The sequence below is a fragment of the Rhinatrema bivittatum genome, chromosome 13, assembly GCF_901001135.1.
Source record: "Rhinatrema bivittatum chromosome 13, aRhiBiv1.1, whole genome shotgun sequence".
Classification (NCBI taxonomy): Eukaryota; Metazoa; Chordata; class Amphibia; order Gymnophiona; family Rhinatrematidae; genus Rhinatrema; species Rhinatrema bivittatum.
Window position 1 is genome coordinate 35,774,777 of NC_042627.1, and position 25,295 is coordinate 35,800,071.

General features: G+C 44.8%; 1 protein-coding gene across 3 annotated transcripts in view; it reads left to right on the forward strand.

Annotated features, from left to right (window-relative positions):
- The window catches only part of APBA2 (amyloid beta precursor protein binding family A member 2), a 422,528-nt gene that overhangs the window by 381,262 nt on the left and 15,971 nt on the right, over nt 1–25,295 (forward strand). The gene's annotated exons all lie outside the window — the stretch shown is intronic.

The window sequence follows — 25,295 nt, forward strand, 5'->3', positions numbered from 1 at the left end:
GAGACGGTTACATTTGGCGAGCCAGCCAGGAGGTACCGGGGACGCTATTTTAGCCCCCCAGTGGGTCCGGTAGTTTGGTGGCGGAGCGATCCCCCAGACGCACCTGGTGAGTGGCCACCGCTGAGTTCAGCGATCGGGTTTCTGAGGGGACCGTTCCACAGAAATTCTTCTGAGACCTCTGGGCTGGTGATCTGGGAAGAAGGCTTTCGTCGGTTACAATGGCACTGTCCAACATTTGCACCCTTAAAACAAACACAGTTTAGCCGATGGAAGTGAGGAAATGAAGTGAGCCAGTATTGCAGGCAGAGGGCAGGCAAGGCCTGTATAACAGTGGAACAGTTTGATGCATTTTGGTAGTCAAGGTGAAAGCAGAGTAAAGGGAGAAGCTGAGGAGGACAGAAATAGATGAGAAGCAGGGAAGATTAGTTTGGGAGAATGCTGGGTTCTGTCCAGCATGTGGCTTCTAATGCCATTTCAAGGACTTTTTTCAGCTTAGGTGCTGTTCTTCCACTGGGCATCCAACAAAGGGTGATCATAACCCAAATACATGTTTTATACGAAAAATATAAAAAAGATATTTATACAATAAAAAGAAAGGAGATCTAGGAATAAGAATACCAAATAAAGAAGTGTTACAACCAAGAAACAGGCTGGTTCTTTGTAAAAGTATTTAGTTAGTACTACTGCTAGATGCCAAATTATTCTTAGCCTTGCTAGGTTTGTGTGCACATTCAGATTTGTGATGTTTGATCACCACCTAGTGGCCCAGTTCCAGAAATTCATCAAAGCTTTTAGGTGCTACCAATTAGAATTTGACCTACAAACTGAGTATATACTAGTAAAGTAGTGCTCTTAAGTGATTTTGCTTTTCAAAACTTGCTATATTTTATGTGTAATTAACCATTTATACCCCATATAATAAAATAAGATTATAAATTGTGTATCATCTACTATTATCTGTTTTATTAATGGTTATTAAAATTTTAGAATAGCCTTGATTATATAAAAAATCTTAAAAAAAAACCAAGCAAACACCTGATGCAATCCTAAGAAAGGGAAAGCAGTACCATAGTCAATATGCTACCAGGCCACAAAATTATGAAGAAATTCAATTTTCAGATCTAGTGAAAAAGCGAAAAAGCAAACCAGTAGGAAGAAAAGAAAGGAGAGCAGGTCTACAGCAATGTAATTATTCACAGGTTAACGGATTAACAATTAAGTCAAGTGATTAGCACAGGAGTTGTATGGGGGAGATTAAGGAAGCATCTTGAGACAGCTAACTGGGAAGGCTCATAAAAGGTTTTGCATATTTAATTGCAAATTTGCAGGTGAAATTTAACTAAAATAAAGCCCCTCATTGTAGTACTCTGGATCTTATTTAAAAAAAAAAAAAAAAGTCTCCATCTCCTGAAGTTTAGAGTTAGTTATGGAATCTTAAGCTATATCAATAACTGAGATATCTGCCCAGAGGGACTTTTTCATCCCTGCAGTATCTTCCTATATACCTTCTATAGTAATAATTTTAGGTCTTGCAAACATTGACCTGGAGTAGGGATGTGAATCGTTTTAGGACGATTAAAATTATCGTCCGATAATTTTAATATCGTCTTAAACCGTTATGGAACACAATACAATACAGATTCTAACGATTTATCGTTATAAATCGTTACAATCGTGAGCCGGCACACTAAAACCCCCTAAAACCCACCCCCGACCCTTTAAATTAAATCCCCCACCCTCCCGAACCCCCCCCAAATAACTTAAATAACCTGCGGGTCCAGCGGCGGTCCGGAACGGCAGCGGTCCGGAACGGGCTCCTGCTCTGAATCTTGTCGTCTTCAGCCGGCGCCATTTTCCAAAATGGCGCCGAAAAATGGCGGCGGCCATAGACGAAAAAGATTGGACGGCAGGAGGTCCTTCCGGACCCCCGCTGGACTTTTGGCAAGTCTCGTGGGGGTCAGGAGGCCCCCCACAAGCTGGCCAAAAGTTCCTGGAGGTCCAGCGGGGGTCAGGGAGCGATTTCCCGCCGCGAATCGTTTTCGTACGGAAAATGGCGCCGGCCATACGCGTATGGCCGGCGCCATTTTCTGTATGGAAAATGGCGCCGGCAGGAGATCGACTGCAGGAGGTCATTCAGCGAGGGTTCCGGCGCCTCGCTGAACGACCTCCTGCAGTCGATCTCCTGCCGGCGCCATTTTCCGTACGAAAACGATTCGCGGCGGGAAATCGCTCCCTGACCCCCGCTGGACCTCCAGGAACTTTTGGCCAGCTTGTGGGGGGCGCCGAAAAATGGCGGCGGCCATAGACGAAAAAGATTGGACGGCAGGAGGTCCTTCCGGACCCCCGCTGGACTTTTGGCAAGTCTCGTGGGGGTCAGGAGGCCCCCCACAAGCTGGCCAAAAGTTCCTGGAGGTCCAGCGGGGGTCAGGGAGCGATTTCCCGCCGCGAATCGTTTTCGTACGGAAAATGGCGCCGGCAGGAGATCGACTGCAGGAGGTCGTTCAGCGAGGGTTCCGGCGCCTCGCTGAACGACCTCCTGCAGTCGATCTCCTGCCGGCGCCATTTTCCATACGGAAAATGGCGCCGGCCATACGCGTATGGCCGGCGCCATTTTCCGTACGAAAACGATTCGCGGCGGGAAATCGCTCCCTGACCCCCGCTGGACCTCCAGGAACTTTTGGCCAGCTTGTGGGGGGCCTCCTGACCCCCACGAGACTTGCCAAAAGTCCAGCGGGGGTCCGGAAGGACCTCCTGCCGTCCAATCTTTTTCGTCTATGGCCGCCGCCATTTTTCGGCGCCATTTTGGAAAATGGCGCCGGCTGAAGACGACAAGATTCAGAGCAGGAGCCCGTTCCGGACCGCTGCCGTTCCGGACCGCCGCTGGACCCGCAGGTTATTTAAGTTATTTGGGGGGGGTTCGGGAGGGTGGGGGATTTAATTTAAAGGGTCGGGGGTGGGTTTTAGGGGGTTTTAATGTGCCGGTTTTTCGATTTTTCGATTTTTCGATTTTTAACGATTTTTCACGATTTTTCACGATATTTTACCCCCCCAAACGGCAACAATACGATTCCCTCCCCCTCCCAGCCGAAATCGATCGTTAAGACGATCGAGGACACGATTCACATCCCTAACCTGGAGTACTCCTGATGGGATGTTTCCAATCCTGTTCCACAAAAAAATGTTGATTCTCAGAGCCACTCAGGGCTGACCTATTCCAGGCACCTTGACTGATACAGCTGCCAGCAAGAAACCGACTACCTTCTCCCGAAAAACCACCAACTCTTCTGAGACCCTCTGCCACTTCCTGTGTCTATTCTTGCCACTGCCGCTCCAATGGCTCCCCCTCTGCAGCGCTGAACTTCCCAATGTCATCCACAGTAGCCTGTTTTATGGACATGTCAGCAAGATCTCCCATTGCTGACTCAACAGGAGAAACTTGGTGTCTTCGAGCTTAAGGTTGTTGTGGAATTTGGGGATCTTGGTGGCCATCCTTCCCCTGCCAGTGTCTGCAATGACACTGCACCAGAGACTGAAGCTGCTGCAATAGCTGCGTAAGAAATAAAATGGACCATTTGGCCAACCACAGAGCGAGTCCTGGGCTCAGTCCTCCCTTTTCAGTTCAGCATGAGGTGAGTGGTAAAGGTCAAACTAAAAAAAAGAACTACGGCAAACTTAATTCAGCAGTATGGAGCTCATGAAGCCTCCAATTACTGCTGGTTCTCCATATTCTACCATCATTTTTAAAGCTATCTATAATTACGTAGTTCAATCAAGGATAAGACTATTGTATTGTATTGTTAGAAATTCTCAAATTGCTACCATGTTCCATACGACTTAAAACGTCATCAACAGACACTTTCCAGTCTGTTCAATATTTCCTTAGAGAAGGGATAATCTGTCAGAATGCTTATAGTTATGTATCCTCTTCCTATGTGTCTTTTTCTCATTATGCGTGCATCTGTTGGTTATTTACTCTGCTCATCGAATGACAGGTTTATTTGTTTGCCTTCTGTTTTCTGCAGAATGCAAAATGTGAAATGCTTAAAGAGCTGTGCGATTGTTGCCATAAGAAAATAAAGTAGAGCTGGATGATTTGCATCACTTTCTCATGTGTGATAGGGTTTCAGTGTACCTTTTAGCATAAATTTTCAATACGGGCACCTGACAGCCAAATTACGTGCATAATGTGAAGCCCTCACAAAACAGGCCAGTTTTCAAACACAAGGCACCCGTGTACATTGTGTTTCACTATCAGGTGGTTATTGTGGCTAAAAGTATACATGTAGCCTCACATGTTGTAAGACAGAAGTGTAAAGTATGTGCATTTAGCAGCATGCCTTCAACGCTTGTACTTTTTTTTTTTTTTTGAAGATTAATTGTAGTAATTTTCAAAGGGATTTTCACATGGGTGAACAAGTGTTTACCTGTGATGTATCCTCTTTTGAAAATCGCCCTGGGCCTGAACCAGGGGAAAAGTCTACAAGCTGTTGAATTTGTGCATATTTATCCCTACAGAAAAAATGAACAGCAGTGAGGGTTGGGGTTCAAGGTGAGTGGGCTGGTGAAAGTATGCATCCTCCTTGCTATTTTCCCACATCAGCAAAGTATGTGAGGAAAAGCCTCCCTGTGGCACCAGTGGGACGATGAATTTTTAAACAGAAACTCCACTGGGAATTTCCCTTTAAAAATATTCTCATTGAAAATTGCTCTCTGAGGACTGAATTTTAAAAACGTTGCTTGCACTAAAAAGGCCATATACGCAAGTATGCGGGCCATGCATGAGCACCGCGTACTTTAAAAGGTGGAAGTTGCGCACATATATACACGTGTGTGAGTAACAGAAAAGGGGAGCATTGGGAGCAGAGCATGGGCATTCCGGGGCGGGGGTCAACTGTTACACGCATAACTCCGTGTTTTAAAACTGGTCGCCGCAGAGTCTGGCAGCTTGTTAATTGCATAAATTTACTGCTGCTTCTGATGAGGAGCAGATCTGCAGATCTCTCATTTTTGGGCTTACACAACAGGTTGAAGGGTCCGGTTCAACTGGGGGGGGGGGGGGGGGGCATGTAGGATGAAGAACCAGAGGGTCTGAATGACCTCAAGATTGACTGGACAAATTGGTGGAACTAATTCGAAAAAGTGGGAACGTCACTCGCGTGAGCAGGTTTTAAAATCTGTTTATGTATACATGTTAAAGCTGGCAAAATCCTATAGAAGATATGCGATGTAGGTTTGCTCTAGTAACCTCTTAAAATTAGGAGCATACTTACGTGTAGTAGGTGCATTTTAAATCATATGCACACAAGTTGGGGGAGTCTGGAGAAGCGACTCTGTGTCTTCTGATAGAGGGGGCTCCCTGAACATGTGCTGGAGATAAGATTCTTGTGAACTGCAGAGAGAGAGATGTCACGAACATGGCAGCATCAGCGGCATTTCTAGTGAGTGCTGCTCTGAAGGAGACTGCCCGATGGTGACGCCACAGCTGGAGATTTTTCATGGAGATAAGCTTCTTCTTTCCTTGCCTCACTGAAAGAAGGAGTGAAATCTAAAGCATAGGGGTGAAGGGAGCAATAAAATTCCCCAAAAGGATATGCTATTAGAAAGGCATATTGTATAGGTTGACTTTGCACCCTTACCAAGCATCTTTTTTTTTTTATCTGCTGGGAGATTTTTGCATTTTTGTATCCTTCCCGGGTGTTGGCCATTTATCCCAAATTCTCCCTGTTTTTGGGATTGATCAGTGCTCCCCTATATAGTCTAGGGTTAAGCATGCTCAGCTTGTGTTGGTTGTAGCTTTGGTTTGACGTGGTTTGGTTGTAGTTTGGAGTTTGGAGGCTTGTGGTTTATATGCTTGTGATCCCAGTGGGGCCCCTCCACCTGCTACAAAGGGATAACAGGAAGAAATCCTATTTTTGTGCCCTCAAGGACCAGAAGGGTGCAGAGGCACAGACAGAAGACTTTTTTGGACTTTTAGAGAGAGAGCCTGTTTTTGTGACCTGATCGCCTTCTTGGCAGAAACAGTATTGGGCCTGCCTGCCTACCTAACATTCAAGTGGACTTGCAGTGCTCAGGAAGAGACTTATTGGGCCAAAGAGAAGACTGTTGATTTTGTTCCTATTTTTGAGGGGAGAAATTGTTTTGGCCTTCACCTTCCTACTCTGGATTTTGAGGCATGGTTTTCCCTTTTTCAATACTGGGAAAAGGACACTTTTTTTACCCTGGGAGATGGATAAGGAGCCTGATTTTAGGAGTCATTATTCTTTTGTCTATCATGATGATTTTGCTGTCCTTGCATGGATTCTCTTCTTTAAGTTGCAGCAAACCCTTTTGTTTGAATGCCATTCCCAGTCTATTGCCTGAGGCTTTTTGACCCCCTTCTTTTCCTAAGTGAGTACCTCGTGGGATATTGAGCGTGAGGAGTATGAACCTGTGGGAGATAGTCCTCCCCCTCCCTTACTACCACCATGGACTCTGAGGCTTATATTCCCCTGTCCACCAGTGAAACCCCAGAGCCCTGTGTTAGAAATCTAAATGCATGAGCGAAGGAGAGGACTGGAATGGTGAAAAAGGCCTTTGGAAGTGCTGTAACCTCTGGATTAGGAACTTTAAAACCAAGAGGGGGTTACATTATATTCCAGCTGCTAAGTAAAGAGAGAAAAGGACAGTTGTGGAACTTGCTCGGATCCTACAGAGGTCTCAGGAAGAAGGAACAGTGTCCCCACTAATGGTGTCTTTCACTTTGGAAATGGACAAGAGATGCCCGTTTTCTTAGGCCAGAGGATGAGGAGGTTAAAAGAATAAAGTTCATTTTCATGTGCTAGGAGGTTATTGCCTTAGTTGCTGATTTTTTTTCTTAAAGATGTCTGCAGATGTTTGCTTAAGTACCAAGGGAACATACACCTTTGCAGAGCCTGAACATTTCGCTTTGTTTAAAAAAAATAAGTAGAAAAAAAGAAGGTTGCATCAGGTGTTTCTGTGACTGGGAACTCCAGTGACAAGTGCTAGTGGGGGTGGAAGTAGTAGTGTTAATGCAGAACTCGTCGTGTAAAGTTATGGTTAGCTGAGGCCCTCATCATTTATTAGGGGAGGACTGTTTTTATCTTTTCTTTTTTTTTCCATGTATTATCTCTTCCCTGATTGTAGAGCTTGAATAGAGATTTGGCAATAGATTTATATTTTCCTTTATTAATTGTTGCTTTTTCAAAGGGAAGGTAGTTTTATAACTTACCCTCATAGGGCTAAGTCTGCAGGTATTTTTTAGCCATAGACTTTATCCCAAATTTTCTTAGCAGATTTATGTGCACAAGTCCATTTTTTTAACATTTGCAGGTTTGCCAGGTATGCGTATGGACATGCACGCATAAAGGGGCAGATTTTCAAAGGGGTATGCGCATAAGATACGCATGTACCCCCCGAAAACCTGCCCAAAGTTCCCCCTGCACGTGCCGAGCCTATGTTGAATAGGTTCGGTGGCGGGCGCAAGCCCCGGGAATCGCATAAGTCCCGGGGCTTTCCTGCGGGGCATGTTGCAGCGGCGTGCCATCCGGGGGTGGGGCCAAGGGCGTGGCTCCAGCCCGGGGGCGTTTCGGGGGTGTGACCGAGGCCTCTGAAACAGCTCCCAGGCCGGGGAATCGCGCAGCCGGCGCACGCGAGTTACGCTCTTCAAACAAAGGTAGGGGGGGTTTAGATAGGGCTGGGGGGGGGTTAGGTAGGGGAAGGGAGGGAAAGGTGCGGGGGCAGGGGTGGTGGTGGAAGGAAAGTTTCCCCCAAGGCCGCTCAGATTTCGGAGCGGCCTTGGAGAGAACAGAGGCAGGCTGTGCAGCTCATCGCGCGCAGGCTGCCGATTTTGCACAGCCTTGGCGCGCCGACCCCGGATTTTAAAGGATACGCGCCGCTACGCCTGGTGCGTGAACAAAAGTACACGCGGGCGTACTTTATTAAAATCTACCCCAGTGTTACTCCTGCTCCCGAATGTACCTTTTCTGCATGCGGATTTACATGCATACTTCTGGCCCACCCCTCCCCCCAAATGTCTACTTCAACTGCAGGTAAACGTACACACAAAATTGGGTTTCGTGCATACATTTGCACACTCAATCCCCTGGTTGATTTTCAAAGTGCGATTTACGTGCTTAAAATGGGATACTTTCAACATCAACACTATAATTGGCTAACTAGTCATATTTCGGAATCATCAGTTTCTATTTCCCATAAGGTTTTGTTTTTCTTTGCAGTAATTATTTCTGTAGATATAAAAGCAAAAACAATTCTAAATGTATGAAGAGCCCATGTGAACTTTCCTAAGAAAATAGCAGATTGGTGAAGGGAAATTATACAGTGACTATTTGCCTTTGGATTACTTTTCTTCTGAGACTGCATGTGCAATTAAGGTTGCCAACTGTTTGGATTTCTTCTGGACTGTCCAGATTTTTGCTTTCACGATCGGAAGCCAAAATGAGGGCTAAAATGTCTGGAAATAGTCAGGACATTTACTAGTTTTGTTATCTGCTGTGGGTGTTTTTCCCCCAAAGTTATGGATAGGTGGTGAAGACGGTGTAGAGGGAGATTTATGTCGGGACTGGGTGGCAGGGTAGTTAATTCCCTGCTTTCTGTGCCTGACACTTCTTTTTGATGCTGCAGGCATACTGTGGATGGTGGTGCATTTGGCTGCCCACCATCAGCCAAAGGAAAAGGAAAGGTCAACTCAACGCCGTTGGAATGAAGCAAACAAAAGAAAGAGGCCTAGCATTGAGAAGGCCATTGGCCTGAAGAGAAGCAGCCCCACAGGGCTGTCAGCAGATGGGAGATGAAAAGAGGCCTGCTATTATCCAGAAGAAAGAGATTCCCTGCAGAGTCATCAGTGCTCCCCATCCTGTAAGCGGCCCTAGAAGAAAAGAGGTTGTCAGCCAGGCCCCCACACGCCATTGGCAGATCCCCATCTTGCCGACGACCCAAAGAAGAGGAGAAGCCCCACAAACTCGTCAGCATGAAATAAAGGACAGCCCCATTGGACTGCAGCAAAAGAGAGGCCCTGCAGACCCATTGGTGCTCCCCATCCTACCGGCACCCTAAGAAGAAAAGAGGCCTGGTGCTGGCAGGGCTGTCAGCCAGAAGAAAGAGACACACCCTGCAGAGCCATCAGCAGACCACATTTTGCCAGTTAACCCAAAGAAGACAAGGGGCCTGGACTGAGTTTGTGTATTCATATGAGAGTGCATGGGTGTGTGTGTATATGTAAACCAGAAATAGAGAGTGACTGCATGAGTGTATGTGTGGGTGGGTGAAGGAGTGTGACTGCACTGGTGGTGACTGTGTGTGAGAAAGAGAGTGACTGCACAGCTGGGTGACTGTGTGTGAGAAAGAGAGTGACTGCATGGGTGGGTGACTGTGTGTGAATGGCAGAGAAGAAAATGTATGTGCTCTTCCCTCCTCCCACTAATGTATGACCGTCTCAGGGTGAGTGGAAATCAAAAGCTACCAGTCCAGGATATGGAGAATGAGGGATTTTTAAAAGCCTTATTAGTTTCAATTATTTGGTGTTGCTTGATATGTCTGCTGGTTTGAAATATTTCATTAGTGTTTGATTAATTTTTAAAAACATCTTATATGATTTCTTAATTATTGGATTTTATTCTATTTGTCAGCTGTTTTGAAATATTTATTCTTTTGATTTATATGATTTTATAATTGATTGATGTTTTATATTTCTTTATTTTATTGTTTGATCTTTTATAAGGAATGCTGATTGTTCTTTCTATGTTTACTCTGCATACAGGATTTGGCTTTTGGTTTCCAGTTCAGTTTTTGTCTGCATGTCTCTATTTATGCTTTATTCTATATTTGATAAGGATCTGTCTGTCTGCTCTGTCTGTCTGTGATCTGCTAGCATGTAGTTTCTGTGTAGAGATCTATAGCAGCCTGGTTTGTTCTGTTTTCATGGTAGGATATATATTGGTATTCTAAAGACTGCTGCCATATGTGCAATGTTGCCTTTTCATAGGTAGGGTTTGAGTCTGAGTGCTGGCAGTGAATGCGTTTTGCTATGGTAGTTTTATTATATTGAAATTGCCTACTTGTGGCTTTGTGAGGGCCAAGCCCACACCCAACACATGTTACAATAGGCTTAATACCATATGAGTTTCCAGTGTCTTGAAAAGTGTCATTTTATTTTTGGCAGGGTTTTCTGGTTAGCACCACAGCTGTGTATGTAAATATAATACACGCATTATTTTAAGTGATATTTTTACCTCAGAAGAGTGTATTTTGAATGTCCTTTTTCATGTAAAATCTGTTATAACTGCATCATTTTTTATTGTGTGGGAGGGGGGGAGGGAGGCTCTAGGCTGTAAGTTTCACCTAGGATGCCTAATGCCTTCCCCATTGCTGATAGGGAGCCACACACAGAAAAGCGCAAATGGAGACAAAGAGGAGACCATAGCAGCGCCCGGAGCCACATCCAGGCAGAGAGAGGAAATGGAGACGGTAGGAGACTGGGAGCTGGGAGGGGAGATTAGTGATATAGTCCCCAAAATGTTGATCATAGCAGTCTGACTGTGTTTACTGTCTTATCACAGGGACAAACCACCATCTGTATCCCATGGTACAGGGAGCAATTCACAGAGGGTCCAAGAGAGTCCAGATTAATACCATAGACATAACACCTGAAAGATCTCACTCTTGGCCTTCACTCTCACACATTGGGAGGGACCACACTTGGCACCTCCGGGGATGGGTTTAGTGTGGCCAATCGGCATCTTACAAGTTGCATACACTGGCTATGAAACCAGTGAATCTTCTGGAGATAGGGGTGCTGAGAAGGGGTTGGAATGAGAAAGGAAGGGGACGGCTGTAGGCTGTGGAAGGGCTGAAAGCAAGCAAGAATTGTACAAAATAATACAGCAGTTCTAGGGCAGAGGGGCACTCACTGAATGAGCACATGAGCAGCAGAGGGTGAGTGTGTGTATCTTTGTGTGTGTGTGTGTGTCTGAGAGGGTATGTGTGTGTCTTTGTGACTGAGAGAGTAAGTGTGTGTGTGTGTGTGTGTGTGTGTGTATATATACGTTTTTGTGTATGAGAAGGGGTGCGTGTGAGAGTCTTTGTGTCTGAGAGGATCAGTGTGGGTATCTGAGTCTTTGGATCCGCTGGGGGGAGAGAGAAGCTTGGCCTTTTATTTCAGGTGTGGGGGCATTCTCTCCCCCCCCCCCCCACCTCTTCAGTAAAAGTAATGGTGGCTCCCTCTCTCTGTGAATTCTGGTTTTGTGGGTCTCGATGTGCAAAAGGTTGGCCACCCCTGCTATACTGCATGACCTACACTCCTTAGCAGGGATCCCAGAGGTGCCCTCCATAGTAATAATTGTGAGTGGAAGTTGCTCGACACCATCGGAGAAAATTTTACTTAGTGCATCCAAGTGTTCAGAATTGTCACAGTGGAAATTTGGCAACCCTACATGCAACCCTTTATGTGCTTCATCAGTGAAAAGTGCCTATCACACTACTTTGTCTAATGTTTTTTTGAAACATTGTTAAACATCGTAACTTTGTAAACTGTTGTGATGGCGAAACCAAATGACGGTATATAAAACTCGATAAATAAATAAGTAAATAAATATGCAGATATTCTGGGTTTTCTCTGTTGTCAGATTTCAATGAGATTTGTAGACAAACTGATACCTCAATAAGAGAATCTTCTACCAAATTTCAGCCAAATCTGTCCATGGAGAAGACCTTCAAACAGATATGCTGGGAGAGCAGAAATGTGTCATGTGCCATACTCTAAGAGTGCTCTTTTACAGCATGCTTTTATGTAAGGATTCATTCAGATATTTTGACTTGCAGAGAGGGGCTTTGGGCACAGATCAGCCAATACGTTTATTTGACTCGTAGAGACTAAATGTCTCTATGAGACATTTAGTCTCATAGAGCTGAGTTTTATAACATAGGACTTTGGGCTGAAGTCCGTGTCTACAAGGTACACACGGACTTCAATTATAATTTTCAAAGCAGACGTGCGCACGTAACTCTGCTTTGAAAATTAGTGGTTACGCGTGAACTCTTGCGTGGCATTTACATTTATGTTTGCATGGGAGCTGGTGTAAATGTTTACATGTCCATTTATATACATACTTTTGATTTTAGAAAGTATAGGTGTACATGTTTTCCCTTCCTTAACTCTGCTCCCCAGGAACACCTCCTTCAAGTACAGGTAAAAGTATGCATGAAATTGCTTCCACACATACGTTCACACGTACAACCCCAGAATAATTTTCAAAAGGCCTATATATATGCATGTAAAATGATGTTTTAAGTGTTTATATACTTTTGAAATTCACTCTTAGAGGGTAATAATAAAAGGCATTTCTGCTGCTAAGTGTGTTTTATCTGCAGAAATGGGCTGTTTTATTATTGAACAACACAAAGGATCCATGCAAATGTACAATTGTTTACATTTAACAAATACAATTGTTAAATGTAAACCGACTTGATGCAACCTTTGGTCGTGAAAGCCGGTATAGAAAACAATAAAATAATAAATAAATAAATAAATAAATCCTCAGATCGAGAAAACTGGTGAGAAATTCAATTTCTGAATGTATACAGAGTGACCATCATAGATCTGCACTGACTGCACATATATCATGTGACTTAGATCTTGTATACATAGGGGCAGATTTAAAAAGCCCTGCGCATGTAAATCCAGCCAGATTTATGCACGCAGTGGACTTGCACGCCGGTGCGCCTATGTTGCATAGGCCGCTGGCGCGCGCAAAGCCCTGGGACCTGCGTAAGTCCCGGGACTTTGCTTGGGGGGTGTGTCGGGGACGGCGTGACATTCGGGGGCATTCCGGGGGCAGGGCTGTGGGCATGGTGCTGGCCCGGGGGTTTTCCGGGGGCGTGGCTGAGGCCTCCGAACCAGCCACTGGGCCGGGGAATGGCAGGCATAACTTTCTTAACAAAGGTAGGGGGGGGATTTAGTTAGGGCTGGGGTGTGGGTTTGGTAGAGGAAGGGAGGGGAAGGTAGGGGGGGGACGGAAAAAAGTTCCCTCCAAGTCCGCTTCGATTTCAGAGTGACCTCGGAGGGAACGGAGGCAGGCTGCTCAGCTTGGCGCACGCAGGTTGTACAATTGTGCACCCCCCTGCGGGCGCCGACCCTGGATTTTATAACATGCGTGTGGCAGCACACGCATGTTATAAAATTGGGTGTAGATTTGTTCGCGCCGGGTTGCGCGAACAAATCTACGCCTGTGCATAACTTAAAAAATCTACCCCATTCTGTTTTAAATCTACTTACATGGTCATTTACTTGTGCTTTTATTTATTTATTTATTTGTTTTTAAATTTCTTAGCAATTAAAAGAACAAATCTTAGAAATAGTAACTTAAGTGGTTCTTCCTGCATGCCAACAATGGCACAGTCTTTCAAATGAATCTGCATCAGGGACAAACAAGAAAAGCCTTACCACCAGCTTTATTATACCACATAAGAAGGCTTCACATAAGAAGGCTTGTAATATCACGCAAACAAAATTAAAAGGCGTATCGACTCACTGATAAGTTGCAAGAAAACTCAATGTCAGCTGATCAGGTTTTGTCTCAGCTCAATACTGAAAGAGCTAGGAGACAGACAATGAGCATTATTTAAACCCACTAAATGCGTGGGATGAGGCAGCTGAGTAGTGACATCAAAATGTAATTGCAAAACTTGCGGTACTAGTGACTGACAAAACAGCTGCTCGAGGTAAACAGCTTGAATTCTCTGCAGATACCAAGATGGTAAACATGAATGTTTGATTGATTTCACCAATCCCTGGATTTATAGGGAATACCGATTAATTTTCTCATTTAATCCTGAAGGTGATATTGTATTCAAAGTAAAAATCCAGTACTGTTCTTATTTATTGAGCAATCACATAATGTCTTCTCCCCAGGATGACAATCTAATGCTTTCCAGTATTGTCCATTTAATATGTGAAAACACATGCTTGAATTCTAAGCAGTGAGGTACAATTGACGCTTGCAGTGAGGCTGCATTTAAATGGCTCCAATGTTTGATAAGCCATATTCTGATTTTGCAGCTCATACGTTCGATGTATAATAAATTGTAAGGGAACTGCCACACATATACTACATTTTTCAAGTTATAATTGGTATGATTTTGTAGATGCACAGTTTGTCCAGTTAATGGATGCATCCAGATCTCCCCGATCATTGCAGTTGTGCACGTCACAGTGTTCACATTTAGCATGCCCTTTAATGGATGCTGTGTCCATTATTTTTAAAGGCGGATATACCCTCACTACTTTCTCTCTGTTATTTCCCCATATATGTGGGAGGGTCTGACGGCATGAATGAATGTTCCAATGTTGCCTGATAAGAGTGGCAATTTGTCTGATAAGAGTGGCAATTTTATGAGAAAGGTTAGAATATTTTAATACACATATCAATTTATTGATGGCCAATTTAGATCTATAACGGTCAGAAAAACTGGCCTGCAAGAAAGCATGTTTCACAGTTTTTCTTTGGATATCCTCACTCGTGAAATCTCTGAGGTCCTTAGAACAAGTCACGTAATCCAACATATCAGAACATAATCTTCTATTTCTGAAGAATTGCCCAACTGGAAGGCCACATTTGTAGGGTCTCGGATGTAAGCTTTCGAAGCGCAAAATGTTGCGCTCAATGGGCCAGATATTCAAACCTACGCACGGGCATAGATTTATGTATGCAACCCGGCGTGCACAAATCTACGCCCGATTTTATAAAATCCAGGATCGGTGCACACAAAGGGGTGCATACTTGTGCACCTTGTGCGCGCCGAGCCCTAGGGGAGCCCTTATGGCTTTCCCCGTTCCCTCCGAGGCCGCTCAAAATCCCCGCCCCTTTTTCAAAGCCCTGGGACATATGCACGTCCCGGGGCTTTCGCGCACCGCCGAGCCTATGCAAAATAGGCTCGACGCGCGCAGGGGCAGGTTTTCGGGGTTACACACGTAACCCTTTGAAAATCTACCTCAGTAGGTTTACAAAACACTGTAATTCTAAGATAACTACCTTAAATGTGTGATATTACAAGTCTTCTTATGTGAACAATAATGTAGTTTTCCTAGCGTGTAGCAGATGGACTCAAAACAAGTGGGTATAGCGTGCTCGTGCTAGCAGTTGGAGACGGATCTGACATCAGCACGGGTACATATACCCCCACAGGAAGTGAAGCAATTCAGTAATTTCCGTCTCCAAAGCAGTTTGGAGCTTCTTCACGCTCGCTGAGCGTTCTTCCAAATTGTAACGACTAAATTTCTAGCGACGAGCCCCGCACTCCTGCGGTGATATCAGTCAGTCACTCCCCCAGTTGAGTTTCCCGAGGTGATTTCCGTGGTCCCTCGGAGGTAGGTGCCTCGGTCCGGTGGCCGACTCGCGGCAGGGACCTGCCCCAGAGGAAGGGCTCGGGCGCGGCCTAGAGGCAGCCTCGGTCCCGGCGTGGACTTGGCCCCCGAGCGAGACAAGTTCGGGTGCGGCCTAAGAGGCAGCGGGTGCACCTCCTCGAGCGCGGCGGTGAAGGTACTCGCCCTCTCCTCCCGCAGCCGGAGACCGCCCGGGTTGCAGCCGGGAAGCGCCGAAGATGAGGTAAGGCATATATATTTACTTGTTGGTCTCCGAGGATCCGAGGAGAAGCAGAGTGTGCCTCTGGGGCGGCCAGTTAAGTAGGCCGCCATTTCGACTGCCTGCTTGCCATCATCTTCTACCTGAAGTATCCCGCCTCTTGCTACACGCACGGCGATAGGCGTCCGTTGCTATGCGCACGGCGATAGGCGCACGTTCCGAGTTAATTGCTAGGCGCACATTGCTAGGTGCCCGTTCATAGGCGCACATTGCTAGGTGCCCGTTCATAGGCGCACATTGCTAGGCGCAAGTTCTTAGGCGCACGTTTATAGGCGCCCGTTTATAGGCGCACTGTTATAGGCGCACATTGCTAGACGCACGTTGCTGAGCACCTGCTTTTTGCGCACAGCGCAGACTCTTATGGAGTTCACCGGCGGCATGGAGCGTAAGAGTGACCAGGCTTCAGCAGTGCTGGCACCTCCAGAATCAGGCATCAATCTCTGCTCTGCATGCAACCTCAGGGCCACACAGAATGAGGATGCAGACTCCCTATGCGCCCAATGTGAAGAGGCCCTGGGATTCCCGGGCCAGGGCCGGTCCCAGCCCAGCGTTCTTGCCGGTTCCTCAGGGAACACTCCGGAGCCAGCAAGCAGCGGGGAGCAGCCAGTGAACCAGGGGGGCCTGGTTCCCATGCGGCCAGATATGGCTTCGATCTCCTGGGTGGAATTATTCAAAGGGATTCATACCTTTGTCACGATGCAGTCAGCTCCCCGACCGGGTCCGTACATCCAGAATGACCCGGCCCCTGGACCCTCGCGGCCTAGGCGCGGCCACTTGCCACCTGCTAGCCCCAATTATGGGGATTCAGACTACCTGGCAGAAGAAGATGAGCCCCCCGAGGAGGGAAAGCTTCCCTCGGGGGTAGAACCTTATCGGACCATGCGGCGCTTCTTTCCCAGAGCGGATCTCCCAGACCTGATCTCGCAATGCCTGTTGGAACTGGCCCTTCCGGGCCATGACACCCCAGGGGAACCTAGAGTGAACCCCCTGTTAGAGGGCCTGCGCCAAACATCTCACCACTTTCCCCTCCTACAAGTGGCACAGCAGCTAATCGATCTGGAATGGTCTGCACCGGAGGCTCCATTCAAGGGGGGCCGGGCCTTGGCTGGCATGTACCCCTTAGCCCCGGCAACTAAGGACATGTTGGCGTGCCCGCAGGTAGACGCCATGGTCAGCGCAATTGCAAAGCGCACCACCATCCCGGTGGAAGGAGGGACGGCCCTCAAGGATACACATGACCGGCATATGGACGCCATCCTGAAGCAAGCCTTTGAAGTGGCAGCCATGTCCCTACGAATTGCGACTTGCTGCACGGTAGTGACGCGTTCGTGCTTATCTCAGGCTCAGAACAACGCCCCGGGAGAGGGGATGGAATCAGCTCTCTTATTCCTTACTGACGCAGCTTCTGACCTCGTCCGTACGGCAGCCAAGGGAGTGTCATCCTCAGTGGCAGCCAGGAGACAGCTCTGGTTACGTAACTGGTCGGCCGACTCCTCTTCTAAGACACGTCTCACGAGAATGCCCTTCGAGGGATTTCTCCTGTTCGGCAGCGACCTGGAGAAGCTGGCCAATAAATGGGGCGCCTCTCCATTGCCTCGTCTACCAGAAGACAGGCCACGCAGGAGGCAGCGCCTGTCTTCTAGACCACCCAGAGGTAGAACCTCTCAGTGCTTCAACCCTTACGGGACTCAATACCAGGCACCCAGAGTGGGAATCCAACAGATACATCATATCAACAAGATTATGTTTTTCATATAAAAAAGGAAGGTTAGTACAAGATTGAGCATAAGCTCGAATTTAATAGCAAAGGAGAAAATAAATTAAATATAATGATATCATATACATATATACATATTTTCTTTAGGATCAATCTCATAGCAGATCATAATTGTCCAGATTACACTCGTTTCAACTTGAGTCCTAATCAAATTGAAGTAAAATTACCTTATTAATTGAATTATTTTGTTCCAGATAATTTTAAATGGGCAAACTAGAATTTGAGAATGATTATTTTACACAAGCCTTCTATTTGAATGAATCTATACTTTTTTATGTTAAGAATTCTATTCTTTCCGTGTAGTAATGTCACGGTTTGGTGTCACCTTTTTATGATATATGTACATCTTTAGATATATATGGTATTTTATGGTCTTTTAACATTATTAGTTTGATTGATTTTTTATTTCACTTTTGCATATGTTAATTAATGTGTTTTATTATTTTGTTTTTAGCCCCTGAGGCAGCCGTTTGTTAACGGCGAAACTCGGCCAGAGTCGGGCTTTTAAAATACATACGTCTCCACCTCAATAAACTTTTGAAAAAGACTGTGGCGTCTAATCTTATTTATTTTTATTTATTTATTTCAGAGCTTTTATATACCGAGGTTTAGCAATTAGCCTTCACCCCGGTTTACAGTAGAACAACTTGTTACATAGAACAGTACATGGAATATAGAATGGAATAGGTTACATCAAACTGTTAGGAGACTGTCCTAGAACTAATTTTAAACGCATGAACCAGGTCGCGTCAAGTTTAATTTAAAAACTTTAACAGTAGTAAAGAAACTCAGAAACAAGTTAGTAATAACCAGACAAAATGGCAAAGAGTATGCAAGAGGTTGAGGTGGGGGATCGGGAGGGGAGGGAAAAAGAAGAAAGGACAGCGGGAGCGGAGAGAGGGGGGAAGAGTGCACGGGTGTTGTAGATGATGGGGTTGTGAAGTTTAGCCTACGCCATCTCTGAATGTTTTGCTGAATAACCAGGTTTTCAGTTCTTTTTTAAAGGATTTGCTGTCGATTATTGAGCTTATGTATTGTGGTAGGGAGTTCCATATGTTTGGTCCTGCGATAGAGAATGCTCTGTTTCTCGTGCATGTGAGCTTAGCCGACGGAAGTGATGGAATGTCCAGGAGTAGTTTGCTGGTAGATCTGGTGTATTGTTGAGGTTTGTGTTGAAGGATCATGTTGTTGAGTGTGGTGTGTTCTGTTTTGTGTAAGGCATTGTGTATTAAAGTAAGGGTTTTGAATTCAATTCTCTGTTCGATTGGTAGCCAGTGAAGACTTCTTAAAACAGGGGTGATGTGTTCCGATTTTTTTTTTCCAGTTAGGACTCTGGCAGCGGCATTTTGTAGCGTTTGGAGTGGTTTTAGGGAAGATTTGGGAAGACCTAACATGAGTGAGTTACAGTAGTCAAGGCTGTTGAAGATTAGCGATTGTAGCACTGTACGGAATTCCTGATGGTGGAGAAGTGGTTTTAGATGTTTCAAAACTTGCAGTTTGTAGAATCCTTCTTTGGTTTTGGTTGCGATGCTCTTTTTTAAGTTGAGATCTTTGTCAATCCATATGCCGAGGTTCTTTGTATCGTTTTTTATCGGGATGTTAAGGTTGTCAATTGTGAGGGATTGTGTAGTGGTAGTTAGATCTGAGACGTTTCTTCCTATGAGGATGCATTCAGTTTTATTCATGTTCAGGCACAGTTTTAGTTTGTTTAGCATTTCTCGTATTGCGGTTAGGTGGTTTGCTGCTATGGAGAGTGCCTCTTCAAGTGTGTTGGAGATTGGGATTATGAACTGAATGTCATCAGCATACATATAGTATGTTATTCCGAGACTGGAGATAAGGTGGCATAGTGGAAGGAGATATATGTTGAAGAGGATTGCAGATAGTGCGGACCCTTGAGGTACTCCGGTTTCGAGTGGAAAGGGGTTTGATGAGTTGTTGTTCAGCGAGACCTTGAAGAATCTGTTCTGAAGGTAAGAGGAGAACCAGTTGAGTGTACTGCCTGAGAGGCCGATGTTGGCGAGCCTTGATAGTAGGCTTTTGTGGTCAACAGTGTCAAAAGCCGCAGATAGGTCGAGAAGAATTAGAAGATGGTTTATCTTGTTGTTGAGTCCTCTTAGGATTTCGTTCGAGAGGTTGAGAGTAGTGTTTCTGTGCTGCGGTTTTTTCTGAATCCATGTTGTGCATCGTGTAGTATTTTGTTGTTTTCAAGGTGTTCGTTTAGTTGAGACAGAGCTGCCTTCTTGGTCAATTTGGCAAGTAGAGGGAGGTTTGAGATCGGACGGTAGTTATTCAGGTCTTTGGGGTCTAGGTTCTTCTTTTTTAAAATTGGAGTTATGGTTGCGGTTTTCAGAATGGTAGGTAGCTCGCCTTCTTCGAGTGATTTGTTGACGATGGCGACTAAGGTTGGGGCGATGATCTGAGCCATGTCTTTCAGGTTGCATGTTGGGAAGGTGTCCAGGTCATGACGAGCAGGATTGATTTTTTTCAGCATTTTTTCGGCTGCCATGACGGAAATCGGGTTGAATTGTGACCATGGTTTTATGTTCATTGTATCGTAAGGATTCTCTGCAGAAGTGGGGTTGGTGAATGTGTTAGATATTCTGTTGATTTTGTCTTTAAAGAATGTGGCAAGGTCTTGGGATAGGTTGATTGCATTGGTAGCTGGGGCGTTGTTACGTTTTTCGTCTATGAGGTTTTTGACGATGTTGAACAGAGCGTTAGAGTTATTGGATGAATTTTTTATCTTTTTGCTGTAGTAGTTGCGTTTTGTGGTCATAATCATGTTTTTATAGGTGGCCAGTTGAGTGCGGTATCTTTGTAGGTCTTTTGGGCAATTAGATTTTTTCCATTCTTTTTCCATTTTTCTGAGGATTGTTTTCATTGATCTTAGATTCGAGTTATACCATGGGTTGTTTTTGCCATTAGTTGCTTTCCTTTGTCTTGTTTTTTCAGGGTTTATCTTGTTAGCAGTTTGTTCTGTGAGTTGGTGCCAAGATTGAATCGCACTGTTGATGTTGGATAGGTCTAGGTTTGCCAGTTGTTTTCCTAGCTCTTTCTGTAGTAGGTCCTGTTGGAAGGGAGGGCGGTATTTGAATGAGTTAGATTCGCATGTGCACGTCATGTTTCTGGGCTGTAAGTGGGATCTGCAATGTATAAGGAAGTGGTCCGACCAGGGGACTGGGTTGGCTGAAATGGATATATTGGTGAAGTGGTGATTGGTGAAAATCAGGTCTAAGGTATGATCGGCTTTATGTGTGGGGGTGTTTACATGTTGATCCAGGTTAAAGCTGGAGAGCATGTCTAAAAGTGTTTGGCAGCTTTGTGTTTTGGGGTTGATGTCTGTGTGGACGTTGAAATCACCAAGTATTATAGTTGGTTTTTTTGTGCTGATGCTAGTTATTAGGAATTCGAGGAGTGGTGATATTTCATTTTCAAGGAGGTTTGGAGGGCAGTAGACCATGCATATTTGTAGTTGTTCAGAATCAAAGAGAGCGATTTCGTATTTCTTAGGTAGGTTGTTGGGGTCAGCTTCATGTAGAGATTCTTTTTTATTATCAATAGTAGTCCACCTCCTCTTCGGGATTTTCGAGGGATAGAGAATAGGTCGTAGCTGTTGTCGGCTATTTGATTTATTAGGACTTGGTCAGTTTTTTTGAACCAGGTTTCTGTTATCGCTATGAAGTCGGGTTTTTTTCCTTGGTTTTCTTCCTTCTTCATTGTAATACTGTATACATTCAGAAACTGAATTTGTCACCAGTTTACTTGATTGAAGATCCTTTGTATTATCCATAGAGTTTCTCCTCGATCGGATCTGTTCTTTTGGTTTGTACTGTTTTATTATTGGCTAGCCTCTTTGCACGTAAAAGTAAGAGTGTATGTCATCAACATGTACTTTTACCTGCATAGATTTGTAGGCATTCCTGGGGCAGGTTTAAGTTAGGGGAGGCAACTACACAAATAGTTTGCTCTTTAAAAAGTATCTGCATGAAAAACAGGTGCAAATTTGTGCAGTTGCTTTTGAGGAGGCAATAATCAAAGAAAAACCACCTGCATAATTATGCTTTGCAGCTAATACCATGGGTAAAAAAATACCCTTGGACTATGCAAGACCATTGGTAGTTTATCTACCTATTATGTGGCTAAATAACTGACTATAAAGTACAATCAGGGCCACTGAGTCTAATCTTTTGCAAAAGAGTCTTGCCAGTTCATTGTTTTCTTGAATTTTCTAAGGTTTGTAAGTGCAACCTGCCCTTCTAGGGGTAGCTATAAGAGAATTTCCAGAAAATAAAATTACCTTGACTGTAACAACTGGTATATTATTTCATATCAGTATATTGCTATTCATGGATTCCTCCAGGCACTGAGATTAACCAGGCTCAGTTCATGACTTAGCGAGGTTGAAATTTCTCACCTCTGTTCTTGGCTTCCAATTGTGGCAGCATTGGTCAGCATGTGAATGATGTGCTAAATCTCCTCCATCGATTGCTGTGCTTCATCCTCCTCTATAACAGTATCCTTGGCACCGTTCCTGACAATAATTTTGAAAGTTGTACACCTCATGTCTAGAGACAAAGGAATGATAACCTGATGTAATCCTGGTTCCCCTCCTAGCTAACTGCAATGTAATTTTGCTTCTCAGATCCCATAAGATTACATTTTTACAGTGGATTTTCTACATAATGACAAGATGCTTTCAAATCACAGTGGAAATCTTTTGCCTAATTAATACATAGGAATCTCATGGAACAAGAAACACATTTTATTTTAAGGCAATTACTAAATGAAAGATCATGTTGAATAAAACAGCTGGTTTAAATCTGTGTAATTCAATCTAGAAAACTTTGTTATAATTTATGTATAATTAGAAGGTAGTCTGTAGATGTAAAATGATATTTTTCCTTATGAGTAAAATCAAGGTTATAATTCCAACAAGGACTCTACTGACAACTAGAAGGTGAAACTTGAGTAGTTTGAGCTGTAGAAAAGCCCTAAGATCTAACTATAGCCCAGGTGCTAAATGGCACAAAATGTATTGTTATTTGCTATAAGGCAAAACAGAATTCTGTGGGTTGGCTCCTTTTAACAATAAAGAATGAGAGCAGTAAAGCAACTGCACTTTTCTGAATCTGCATTGACCTTTTATTTGCGACATGCAGTAAAGAGTAGGGATGGCAATGGTGGGGAACAGAGGTGAAGGAGGAAGCCCTCGTCAGTGTACAAACCAGGCCCTCGTGCATTCCAGTCCATTTGTCCTCTGAAAGATGAACAGCACTGTGCTTTAGCACTCGTCTTGAGCCTTTCCTTCAAAGAATCCATTACAATATATTATAACACTTTTTATTCAGTGCTCCCTCTGCAGATTCTGGTATTCTGTTTTTGCATTGTTCATCTATCAGGCAGCAGGTAGCTTGGTTCGCTTTGGCTTAGCTAGGTGGAAATGCTTTTAGATCCTCTTTATAGTCAGATAGTCATACATTTTGGCAAACTTGGAAATAGTCAATTCTAGTTCTCTTACAAACTGATTTAATTGAATCAGTTTAGGACAGCTGTGAACATATCTAATCCTATGCATACTGTCGGCCACAGATCCTCTAAATACCCCAAATACAACTTGTCATGAGCTTTCAGAGCATGAAAGAATGCAGCTTGCCAAGGTTTGCCTCTACATAGCATAGTATTTAACATTTTTATGTTACTGGAGCTCTTTACATGTATCATGTTCCCTCTGGCCATATTCAAGCCCAGTCTAAAAACTCACCTTTTTGAAGCTGCTTTTAAATCCTAAACACTTCTCTACAATAAATACACTTCTCACGACTCTTGTCTGTCATGTATGCTTGTCTCGACTAGAGTGTAAGCTCCATGGAGCAGGGACTGTCTCTTATGTGGATCTGTACAGTGCTGCATAAGTCTACCAGCGCTTTAAAAATAAGTAGTAGTATAAGTTTATTTATTTTGTTATAATGGATACTGAATTTACCACTTAAGATTAGCTCATTTCTGCTTTTTAAATCTTTTTCAGTTTTTGTTTTCTGTTCACATGCAGCATGGTTGTAGTGCCGTGTGCTTAATATATAGAGTTATCATCTGCACTGCATTTAGAGTTCAGAGCAAAATCTATTTTTGAGTCTTAAAGATACTCTGTACATTCAAAACGAAAGCCAGCAACCTGTACCAGTGTGTGATCAAAGTAGTGACATTCAAGGCATGTTTATTAGGGATGTGAATCGTGTCCTCGATCGTCTTAACGATCGATTTCGGCTGGGAGGGGGAGGGAATCGTATTGTTGCCGTTTGGGGGGGGGTAAAATATCGTGAAAAATCGTGAAAAATCGTTAAAAAATCGAAAAATCGAAAAATCGAAAAACCGGCACATTAAAACCCCCTAAAACCCACCCCCGACCCTTTAAATTAAATCCCCCACCCCCAAATAACTTAAATAACCTGCGGGTCCAGCGGCGGTCCAGAACGGCAGCGGTCCGGAACGGGCTCCTGCTCCTGCATCTTGTCGTCTTCGGCCGGCGCCATTTTCCAAAATGGCGCCGAAAAATGGCGGCGGCCATAGACGAAAAAGATTGGACGGCAGGAGGTCCTTCCGGACCCCCGCTGGACTTTTGGCAAGTCTCGTGGGGGTCAGGAGGCCCCCCACAAGCTGGCCAAAAGTTCCTGGAGGTCCAGCGGGGGTCAGGGAGCGATTTCCCGCCGCGAATCGTTTTCGTACGGAAAATGGCGCCGGCCATACGCGTATGGCCGGCGCCATTTTCCGTACGGAAAATGGCGCCGGCAGGAGATCGACTGCAGGAGGTCGTTCAGCGAGGCGCCGGAACCCTCGCTGAACGACCTCCTGCAGTCGATCTCCTGCCGGCGCCATTTTCCGTACGAAAACGATTCGCGGCGGGAAATCGCTCCCTGACCCCCGCTGGACCTCCAGGAACTTTTGGCCAGCTTGTGGGGGGCCTCCTGACCCCCACGAGACTTGCCAAAAGTCCAGCGGGGGTCCGGAAGGACCTCCTGCCGTCCAATCTTTTTCGTCTATGGCCGCCGCCATTTTTCGGCGCCATTTTGGAAAATGGCGCCGGCCGAAGACGACAAGATGCAGGAGCAGGAGCCCGTTCCGGACCGCTGCCGTTCCGGACCGCCGCTGGACCCGCAGGTTATTTAAGTTATTTGGGGGTGGGGGATTTAATTTAAAGGGTCGGGGGTGGGTTTTAGGGGGTTTTAGTGTGCCGGCTCACGATTCTAACGATTTATAACGATAAATCGTTAGAATCTGTATTGTATTGTGTTCCATAACGGTTTAAGACGATATTAAAATTATCGGACGATAATTTTAATCGTCCTAAAACGATTCACATCCCTAATGTTTATATGGAATGCTGCACCCACAGTGGCAGATTTCTGATGACAAGCTCTGCATGCTTGCATCTTCTGCTTACTGTGCATTTCATGGAGGAAACCAAGAGATGTTTTCTCCACTTTGTGAGTGCTGAGTCAGATCTGATTCAGAGGATTTCAAGACCAGCAGGACAATTGAAGACTTCAGTTTTATAAATTTTCAGTGCTGAATGACTATGTAGGTGTCAAGACAGGTTGTGGGAGAACCCAAGAGTAAAATGGTGTTCTGTACTAGGGATGGGCACTTGTTTTTAACAACTGCCAAAAATGTCATGAAAAGGCCATTTTCGGTTTGTGTTCTATTTGGAACAAACTGAAAATAGCTTACCACAAAAATACCTGAAAGTTTGGGGGTATTTTCATAATTGTGGCCCTGGCACATGGCCTCAGTCCTGGCCTAGGCCTGGTAACAAGGTCTAAACTTAGTCCCAGCAGAGAGTCCGTGGCCAGGACCAGGGCCCTTCC